Genomic DNA, 11,438 nt, shown 5'->3' on the forward strand with positions numbered 1-11,438 from the left:
CGAACCCCTTCCTTTGGTTTTTTATGGAAGATTCATTACATAAGTATGATTGATTAACTCATTGGCCATTGGCGATCAATTCAACCTCCAGCCCCTTTCTTCTCCCCAGAGGTCAGGGAGCCGGACTGAAAGTTCCAACCTTCTAATCACACGGCTGGTTCTCCTGGCGACCAGCCCCCATCACTAGGTGCTTTCCAAAAGTCACCTCATTAACATAACAAAAGATACCTTTGTGGTCTCAGTTGCCTAGGAAATTCCAAAGGTTTTAGGAGCTCTGTGCCAGAAACCAGTTCAAGGACCAAATACATATTTCTTATTATAAATCACAATATCACAACCTCACCAAAGGCCAGTCGAGGAGGGCCCAAGAGGCAGTTTGGGGGCTTTCAAAAGAGGCCCTCTCTGCAATAGGACCCTGTCTACATGAATTGATGGAGATCCACAGTGTCACACCCACTGGGCCTTTTCTACATATATGACTTTGATTTAATTAGCCCATGGAATCTGATTATAACCCTTTCCCTACACAGAATGGTGTCTGGACACCCAACCCACATCATAGATGGGAGATTATCATTCACTCCATTATGCTTCTATATCCAACCTCACGCCATTCCTGTTCTGGAACTCATTTTATTTCCAGTCTTAGTAAGGGCAACTTGTAGAAACCTTATCCTGTTACAAATCCTGAGATAGGACATCTATATTCTTGCACATACAAACACCCATGACCCATTAGAATTATTTTTATTACTACTTCTTATGTGGACAAACTGAAACAAAGATAATTTGCAGTGGTTTGTTCAAGTTGGTGGACTGAGTAGATAGCTAAACTAACGCTAGAATCTGAGCCTCATGAGTTATGTTTCTTCCACTTCTTTAAACTAAAAAAAAAAAAAAAAATACAAGTTATGTATTCATCTGACAAACACATATTAGACTACTTCTGTAGCCAGCCATGGTGCCAGCTCGTTTACAGATGTTTATGGAGTGCCATCTGACCTCAAGAAGCTTATAGATCCTGGTTAACTGCTGCCAGGGAGGGAAGAAAGACCACAGGACTTAAAATTAGATTTTCCCATTTGGGTAGGACCACATTTGAGGGACAAAAAAGCTTCCAGGGCCTAGAGGAATTCACCCCAGCATGCAGAACTTGACCGTCCAAGCACATGTCAATAGAGAAAATGTGGTGAATGTGCTGGCAAGTAGCCCTCATTAGAAAAGTCCAGCATGGGATAAAGGGGAGACCCATGGACAGGCCAAACATGGGGACAGGAATCTAGGACCTGGTACCTTGAGAGGCCCTGGAAGGCAAAGGGTGTAAGTCGGGCAGCAGGAATCCCGGGGTTGACCCAGTTTAGGGTCTGGGTGTGGGATTGTAGGCAGGAGCAAAAGAGTCCTATCCCTGAAGGCCTAGGATCTAACCAAATGATGAAGATGGGAACTTAGTCACAAGACACAAAAAATCCAAGTACTAGAACTAGATGAGAAACAAGACCAGGTCACCAAAACAAAGAAGAGGGGCACAGGGGCTGAGTGTGACTGGTGCTTAGTCCTGGGTTGTTGGGCCAAGCTTTTTAAATTCACTAGCGAAGTCCAGAATTAAAGGGTTCTGCCCACAGTGGAGGTCGGGGAGGGGGTTAGTTGCCTTGTTTGTGGGAAGAGGAAGGATTCAGAGCATGGGAATCCAGAAATACCCAGATAGGAGCAATGGGAACAGAGATTCAGAGTGTCTTTTTTATGTTTATATTTAAATGTATCAAAATTATAATATCCTACACATATGTGTTCAAAGGACACAGTTCCCAGAAATGTGCTTCCTGGATATGTCCACTCATTGTCCACAAAGTAGGAGGTGTCAAGAGCCTGGGCTTACAAGGCAGACAGACCAGGGCTTCTTCACATACCAGCTGTGTGACCTTGGGTAAGTTCCTTAATCCCTGTGAACCTCAGATTCTTTTTCTGTTGAACCGTGATGGTAATAGTACAGTGGGCCTCTACCATTTTGGTCTGAGCAGCATCCATTCCTTTGAGGATTCACATCTTCCTCAAGTCATGTGTCAGCTCATAGGAATCACTCCGTAAATGATCATCTTCATTGATTATTATTACACTAGTAGCTGTATAGGAAGTACCTATGTCTCCACAAAGGAAAGAAAATCTACGATATCACAATAAATATAGACACAGACATATGAAATTCACATAAAATGCTCTCTCTATTCTATATCATGTAGATCCTGACCCGGAGGGCCTGTGAGGGAAACACGCCTTCCATTGCCACACGGTGTGTCCCGAGGCCCTGCAGCAGACCAATTCTAATTTTTCTTTCTGTGCATTGAGGTGTTCTTTTTGCCCTTTGTTTTCATCAGGCATTTCAGGAACCATCTTGGAGCTCTCTCTAACTAGTAGCCCCTGTGGAGAGAGTGATGGTCTCACACTTAATGGCACGTCTGGCTTGGGAGATTATGGGGATAATGTGGGTGGTGGCCACAGTGTAGCCAAGTCTATATAAATTTCAATTACTACCTGCAGCTATACGCTGCACATACCCTGTCCTGAGCAAGACTCTACTGCTTTCCTTCGCCATAAACTGTGTAGGCATAACCTATAATCTTCCTCCAGCTTCCTCATTCCTTGTTTTTATTTTCGTTCTTTTCCAACAGCAATATTCACAATTCAAATGCCGGCTAGTGAAACCTATGACATCAGCCTTGTGCGAGGGCGTCTTTTATCTTATATCAACAAGATTGGTTCTTCCTCTTCCCGCTCATGCAAAAGTCACAGAGTCGAAAACACAGGCATGGCGTGCATACCTGAGTCATTTGGAAGCCATCTACACCTATGATTCAGGTATTTTTAAAAATCACTAATTTTTCTACTCTTTTTTCAAAAGAGCGTTCGCTGCTTTTTGGTGTGAGAAGAGCTTTGTTAACCAAGGGCCCGCTCGAGTGCAGTGGACAGAACACTTCAGAAAGAACAGAAAGCTCCCTTATAGGTTGCTTCTACTAGATTTCACTTTCCGATAATCTCATCCGCTGTTGCCTTACTCTATTGCAGCTAATTTCTGTAATCGTTCTGTTGTCATGGATTAAAAAAAAATAGTGTTAATATGTTTGCAGCAGGAACCCTATGTTTAGGGGAGCCAGCTGGTGTCAAACACTCCAGTTCTAGCCAACCTCTCCCCTCCTCCCAGGAGTCCCCTTTGGGTGGCACAGGGACACTGAGTTTACCTGGCACTCACTACTAGGTGAGAAAGGATATATTTTCCACCTGGGAAAAATAAAATTACAACTGCTAGAGGTGAATTTGAACACAGTCATCCTACAAATTTCCAGACACTACATGCACGGGAGTTGGGTTGCAGGTGCATTTTTACTTTTTAAATGTCCCATAAATTATATTATAAAACATTGAACAAAAAGCTCCTTGGTCAAAATAGCCATGGTTCTGTGCATTCCAAAAATAGTTTCTTTTTCTATTGGCCAGGTTTTTAAAGGTAAAGAGTATGGTCTTTGGGCAGGACGAGAATGCTGGCTTGCCATTTCCCAGACATGGGACCTTGCGCAAGTTAGCTAAGAGTTCTGTACCTCAGTTTCCACATACGTAAAAAGGTCTAGTGGTCAAGATTGGGCAGTCTCACCACTGTGGCCCAGGGTTCATTTCCTAGTCAGGGAACCACACCACCCATCTGTTGGTTGTCATACTGTGGCGGCTACATGTTGCTGTGTTGCTGAAAGCTCTGGTATTTCAAATACCAGCAGGGTCACTCATGGTGGACAGGTTTCAAAGCTTCCAGACTAAGACAGACTAGGAAAAGAACTTGACGATCCACTTCCAGAAAAATTGGCCATGAAAACCCTATGAATAGCAGCAGAGCATTGCCTGATACAGCGCCAGAAGGTGAGAGGATGGCACAAAAAGACTGGACAGGGTTCCGCTCTGCAGTACACAGGGTCTAGGAGTTGGAATCCACTCCACGGCACTAATAAGAAAACACTATCGAGGTCATAAGCTTGTTGGGATCATATAGGTGAGATAAATATAGTGCTATATGTAAAATGATATATAGCAGCAAGATTGCTAAGCCTTATTTATTATGAGTGTTAGCTATTATTGTTATCGTTATCATTCTAGAGTGCCCTTTCCCAAGTGGAGTCATCATCCATGACTTCACTTGCTGTTTTGCCTAAAAATATACATTCCCTCTTTTTTATTCTTTTGAGTTTTCATTTATTACACAGTCAAATCTTTTCAATAGTGGTAGCCATAGTTAACTGGCAGAACTTTAAATATCATTTTAAATCTTTGATTATGAAAGATTGCAAAGAGAGTAATGTAATGAACTCCTCCCCAAATTCAGGTATAGCCATTTTGCCATGCTTGTTTCATCTACTCCTTTTTGCATTCTTTTCCTTTACTTTTGTTGCAGTAATATTTTCAAGCAAATCTCATACATCATGTCTCTGTGCAGCTATAAAAGATGAGGACATTCTGTTTATAACCACAATATCATTAGCTCTATTAACAAAATTAACGTCATCTAACACCCAATCCAAAATCAAATATCCTGATATGGCTCAAAAATGACATTTTTTACTTGGTTTGCTCAAACTAGGATCCAAACAAGGTCCACACACTCTGTGTAATTGTTATGTTTCTTAAGACATAACAGTGTACTTGAGAGACAAAACACTATCTCTTAAGTCTTTTTAATCGATAATGTAGAATAACTACATGACCTTAATTCTCCTTAAAGACCTGTTATAGTTTTAAAAGAGGTGATTTTTTCTTTTTTTATTATTAAGCATTGAGAATGAATTCTTAATTGGATTATGCTCCTCAAGTACAAAAAGAAAGAGAAGAAAAAGGAGAGAGGAGGGGGAGAGAGAGAGGAAAGCCAGAGGAAGGACATTTTCTCACTTCCGTTTCCTCCTCATTGTGTTCTGCTTGTAGCTTTTCATTCTTCAGTGGTTACCTTCCGTTATCTCTTCCTCCAGGACACTTCATTTTCTTTCCATTTTCCATTTTTATGGTAGGACTGATCAAGCAGCATAAACCCAGATTATCAAGGATAAGATTTAAAACTCTACCACCCACTTAACTAAAAAACAAGGAACCGTTTTAATCGACTACCTTTATTTTACTTTCTGAGACGTTAGTCGACAACGTTATCATCCATCCTCTATGTCCTCACTGCCACTCTAAATCCTAGAGACGGGCAGGAAAGATACAGAAAACAAAGTCCCGGCTTCTGGCAAAGATGGCAGATTGAACCTTTGCATTTACTTCTACTGTCTCCTAAAATCACGCTAAAATAACAAGAAAGGGATTTTTAACCCAATAAAAGTAGTGTTTTCTTGGTATAAATTGGCAAAACATGAACTTTAAACCTGCTTTAAAATGAAATTTTAGCCAAACATATACAGAACCCCAAAACACCTCTATGAACCCTGGTTTGAAAACTTTTAGCTGAGCTCTGTATGGGGCTTCCTTCTTGTCTCCAGAAAGACAGTGGACATTGGAGCAAGAACTGGTAGCCTAGGAATCACCGGATCCGGGCTGCAGGCCCAGCCCTGCCCCTAGCTAGCTGCATGATATTAAGCTAGTCTCATCCCCTCTTGAGGCCTCTGACTTCACTGTGTGGGAAAGAAAGGAGGGAGCAGACCTCATATATGATCTCCCACATCCCTTCCAATTTTGAGAGTGTTTCCTTCTGGTCCCAATGTTAAAATCTTAGGCGAAATCAAGTGAAATCCTAAACTCACATCTTGCTGAACCCAACAGAAGCGACTCAGTCCACCCAAAGAGTTTAAATAAATAAACAAACCCATAAAGACAGAGAATAGGAGAGGACACAAAACCCAAAATTGCGAAAGCTGGAGAGCAGAGAGTTAAGCGACAAATGGTTTAGCATCCTGAAAAAGCTGAGTCGTGAACTGATGGTGAAGAAAGCCAAGAAGTTGGATTTACAGCAGAGAAGCCCCCAAAGCTTCAGGAACTGGTGGCGTCAGATACTGCTGGAAGTGGAGCTGAAATGGGGGCAGGGCTGGGGCGGGGAAGGAGAATGAAAGAGGAGAGACTGTTGGGAGTCTGTTTGAGGAGCAATCAGATCCTCATTTCCCTCCCAGCTACAAACAAACTATTGCTTCACCCCCACAAAAGATTTCATGTCTGGAGGGGAAATGGAGACGGGCTTGGGATGCGGGGCGCCAAGGAAGAATCGAAAGCAAGGGAAAGCAGAAGGGTTAATTAGCATATGCAAGGGAAAGCAGAAGGGTTAATTAGCATATACGTACTAGTACTGAGACTGATGCCCTTCTTTTCTCGTCTCAGCTCGCAGAACGTTGACAATCGGGCACCTCCCTTCAGCGGGATTTGACAGTCTTTCTCTAGCATTTGATCAGCCCCAGAGCAAAGACCCACTCAGAGATTCCCCACTAAACAGCCAGCCTACCGTGAAGGGCTGTCAGTAGGTACCACACATAACTTTTTAGCGACTCACGTTTTAATGGGAGCTGACACCCAAGTATCAACAGATATCCAAGGAGAGCCTCTAATATGAAAGACAGACACTGCAAAGTTAGAGGGAACGGTCCACAAGACCAGCCACACTTCTGACACCAACTGCAAATGTGGAGGTCCCCAAGACCACCCTTAGGTTTAACAATTTGCTAGAACTCACAGAACTTACTGAAAGCTGTTACCCTTACAATTCTGGTTTACTACAGCTAAAGGATACAGATTAAAATCAGCCAAAGGAGGAAGTGCCTAGGGCAGAGTCCTAACACGGAGTTTCTGTTGTCCTCTCCCCATGGCCATGGATGCCATTAACTCCTCCCAGTAACGGTGTGTGGCAATTCGCACAGAGTATTGCCAACCAGGGAAGCTCACCGTGGTGTCCAGAGTTTTTATTGGGGTCCCATGTTGTAAGTATAGCTGACTGTCCACATGGCTGATCTCAGTCTTCAGCCCCTCAGAAGGTCAAGATGATTCAGCATGACCCAAACCACCCACCCTAAATCATGTTGTTGGTGTCTCTCAAAGCCCCAGAGGCAAACAAAGACATTTTTGCATGACATTCCAAAGGCTTAGAGATTACCTCCAGGAGCCTAAGGCAAAGGCCAGAACTCTTTTGGGACAAGATTAAATTCTTTACTCTCCAGGCCACTTGGTTTTTGGCCCAGGCTTTCTTACAGCAAATCAGTGAGTACCTAGAATTCCCAGGGTAACATGTCTCTGCGCAAACTCTTTCCATTTTATGATGAAATACTTCTGGGCACTGTCCTCTCCGTTTGAGTATTTCTTCGACATCATCCAAGACATTTTGGGTATTTCAGGTTTCAAGATTATTTTATGTCCTTCAGTCACAGCGGCAATTTCTATTAACGTCTGATAGCAAACTAGTAATCCCTCAAATGGGAATTTTATGGTCCAAAATTCCCGTGGTCGCTGCTGGGTAGCGCTCACTGGCTTTTACCACAAGCCTCAGTCTGCACTCCACACAGGGCTATTGTATAGAGAATTTGTCTGTGCCAGCATTTGAACTTCTCCCAGGGCATTAATTAAAGTAAGAACCTTTTTGTCCACCAGATGTTCTATACTGTTTCAAATTAACAACCTGTGTGGGCTTGGGCAATCTTATTGGTTTCAGTTGAGCATGTCAAATCAATACTGGCTGAAAGGCAGATTTACATGCCTTCTGTTTTACAATACTAGCTAAGAGAATTGTTCCTCAGTCTGACACAAATCTATCCTCATAATACAACCAGATAAAAGAGACACAAACACTGCTCACATGAACTCTGCTCGATTATTCCAACTTTCATTCAAATTTTCACCTTGATCCTATCAACCGGTACATCCCTATATCCTCCCAGTCTAAGTGAGCCCCATTAGGACTTTACCAACAGATTTTGGAATCACAGTGCATTGGACTCCCATGTCAAGGAATCCCAGAAAAGTCTCTTCTCCACCATCTGACTGTTTTACCCACTCATGTGCATATGGCCTTGAGTCTTCAGACAGGCATCGAGGCAAGGGACCCAGGCCCTTCTGTCAATCCTTATCTTGATTAAATTGCCGAACTATCAGCCTGGGTGATTGGAGATCAGATTTCCGTTTGTCATCTTTGTCTTCCGGCTTTTTAAATTTCTCAAAACTAGGATAAATAGAGCAGACTCAGTTAGAAGCCTTCAGGGTTGGGGGACCAGCAAGGGTTCACATCAGTCCTCCCAAGTTCCAAGAGTGCTGCATTGAGACTCTCATTTTGACACTATCAACGTCTACTTTATTCCTCCTATTTCTTAACTACCATTTAAAGAGATATATCCTGCTGGGACAAGTTTTTTAACCTCCCTTTTCTCTTTCCCCATTCTCTTATGAATCACTCTAACCTTCTTCACTACCTGTTGTTTCAACAAACCTTTTCCCTTTGGTAATGGCCCAGAGGCTAGCAGCTTTAGCTTAGAGTCCAAGCTTGTCCCAAGTATAAACCAGATTCAGATTACAAACCAGAATCCAAGCTTGGCCTAGTGTCAGGATCTGCCCCAACATTCTCCCTTACTTTCATTTTAGCTGTTACAGACAACAATAACCAAGGGATTGTATATTTAGCTTGTTTCTTGTTATTCTGCATTTGCGCATGCATCCAGTGAGCCAGCTCCTTGGAGTTGGATCTATCATTTCTAAATTCCAATGTTAACTTTTACCTCCAGTAACTGATGGCAGCAGAGCTGCAGTTGCATACCGTGGGTGACGCTACAGCCATCCAGGAATCAAAGGTTCATCACCCCATACCTTCTCATCCTTCCTCTCCCCAAACCACAGCTTCCAGTGAGTTCTGTGAGTCCTTTCAGTGACTTATCAAGCCTAAGAGTGGTCTGAGGAACCCTGGACTTGCAGTTGGTATCAGAAGTGAGGGTGGTCTTGTGCACTATTCCTTCTAACTTCACAGACACCAAAGTAACAAACAGAGGGCCGGCCCCATGGCTTAGCGGTTAAGTGCGTGTGCTCCGCTGCTGGCGGCCCGGGTTCAGATCCCGGTCGCGTACCAACGCACCGCTTCTCCGGCCATGCTGAGGCCGTGTCCCACATACAGCAACTAGAAGGATGTGCACCTATGACATACAACTATCTACTGGGGCTTTGGGGGAAAAATAAATAAATTAAATTAAAAAAAAAGTAACAAACAGAAAGTAGCAACTTGGAGGAAACAGAAGCTATGTGGGGAGAAGAAAGTTAAAAAAAAAAAAAACTGAGAGATAAGATATTATACCACAAAACAAGAATAAAATATTCTAAAAAAAAATCAGGAAAAAAGGTTTTTAGAAGTTATTCTTATTAGAAAATAAAAACCTGGGGCTGGCCCTGTGGTGTAGCGGTGAAGCTCACACACTCCACTTCAGCGGCCTGGGGTTCATGGGTTCGGATCCTGGGTGCCCACTTAGACACAGCTTATCAAGCCGTGCTGTGGTGGCGTCCCATATACAAAGTAGAGGAAGATCGGCAACAGATGTTAGCTCAGGGCCAATCTTCCTCACCAAAAACACAATAGAATAGTTGAAAATTAACCTTGAGGAAATTTCTCAGAAAGAACAAAAGAGATAGGAGAGAGAGTTGGATTTCCAAACAACTATACAAGTCCTGAAAAATATGTTACAGAAAATATTTTATGATAAACATTTGCCTGAGTATTATAAAGGAGATTTTATTAACATTATTTATCTTTTATTCACTGTTATTTTCATCCTAAAAGGAAGTATTTAAAAAATTAACTTTATTTTGCTCTCTTTTTTTGTGTGAAAATGTTTTTTTTTTTTTAGTATTTTTTTTATTATGAAATTTTTGTTGTACATTATTGTTTATCAGTCACCATATAAGTGCATCCCTCCACCCCTTGTGCCTTGTGCCCAACCTCCACCCCCCTAGGCCCTGGTAACCACCAAAGAGTTCTTTCTGTCCGTCTGTTAGTTTTTCTTCCACATATGAGTGAAATCATGCACTGTTTGTCTTTCTCTTTCCGGCTTATTTCACTTAACATAATACCCTCCAGGTCCGTCCATGTTGTTGCAAATGGGACGATTTTGTCTTTTTTTATGGCTGAGTAGTATTCCACGGTACATATATACCACATCTTCTTTATCCATTCATCAGTCAAGGGACACTTGGGTAGCTTCCATGTCTTTGCTATAGTGAATAATGCTGCGATGAACATAGAGATGCATAAGCCTCTTTGGATTGTTGATTTCAGGTTCTTTGGGTAGATATCCAGTAGTGGGATAGCTGGATCATAAGGTATTTCTATTTTTAATTTTTTGAGGAATCTCCACACTGTTTTCCATAGAGGCTGCACCAGTTTGCATTCCCACCAGCAGTGGATTAGGGTTCCCGTTTCTCCACAACCTCTTCAGCTTTTGTTGTTTTTTGTCTTGGTGATTATAGCCATTCTAACGGGTATAAGGTGATATCCTGGTGTGGTTTTGATTTGCATTTCCCTGATGATTAATGATGTCGAACATCTTTTCATGTGCCTGTTGGCCATCTGTATATCTTCTTTGGAGAAGTGTCTGTTCATTTCCTCTGCCCATTTTTTGATCGAGTTATTTGTTTTTTTTTGTTATTCAGTTGTGTGAGTTCTTTATATATTATGGAGATTGATCCCTTGTCAGATATATGGTTTGCAAATATTTTTTCCCAGCTGGTGGGTTCCCTATTCATTTTGATCCTGGTTTCATTTGCCTTGTAGAAGCTCTTTAATCTGATGAAGTCCCACTTGTTTATTTTTTCTTTTGTTTCCCTTGTCTGAGTAGACATGGAATTCAAAAAATCCCTTTATGGCTGATGGCAAGTAGTATACTACCTATATTTTCCTCCAGGAATTTTATAGTTTCAGGTCTCACCATCAGGTCTTTGATCCATTTTGAGTTAATTTTTGTGAATGGGAAAAGAAGGTGGTCTACTTTCATTCTTTTGCAAGTGGCTGTCCAGTTTTCCCCGCACCGTTTATTGAAGAGACTTTCCTTTCTCCACTGTATGTCCTTAGCTCCTTTGTAAAGATTAGCTGCGTGTAGATGTGAGGTTTTATTTCTGGACTTTCAATTCTCTTCCATTGATCTGTGTGTCTGTTTTTGTACCAGCACCATGCTGTTTTAATTACTATTGCTTTGTAGTATGTTTTGAAGTCAGGTATTCTGATGCCTCCAGCCTTGTTCTTCTTTCTCAGGATTGCTTAGCTATTCGGGGTCTTTTGTTGCCCCATGTGAATGTTAGTATTCTTTGTTCTATTTCCGTGAAGAATGTCCTTGGGATTCTGATTGGGATTGCATTGAATCTGTAGATTGCTTTAGGTAGTATGGACATTTTAACTATGTTTATTCTTCCAATCCAAGTGCATGGAATATTTTTCCATTTCTTTATGTCATCATTGATTTCAGTCA

At 41.9% G+C, this 11,438-nt stretch overlaps 1 long non-coding RNA gene across 1 annotated transcript in view; it reads right to left on the reverse strand.

Moving 5' to 3' along the window:
* The window catches only part of LOC131398796 (uncharacterized), a 59,581-nt gene extending 52,664 nt beyond the window's left edge, over positions 1 to 6,917 (reverse strand). The window contains exon 1 of the long non-coding RNA XR_009216982.1: positions 6,895 to 6,917. This is a non-coding gene — a long non-coding RNA (uncharacterized LOC131398796). The remainder of the gene's footprint in view (positions 1 to 6,894) is intronic.
* Between the last annotated feature and the right edge of the window lie 4,521 nt (positions 6,918 to 11,438).

Source organism: Diceros bicornis, chromosome 36 (genome assembly GCF_020826845.1).
Source record: "Diceros bicornis minor isolate mBicDic1 chromosome 36, mDicBic1.mat.cur, whole genome shotgun sequence".
Classification (NCBI taxonomy): Eukaryota; Metazoa; Chordata; class Mammalia; order Perissodactyla; family Rhinocerotidae; genus Diceros; species Diceros bicornis.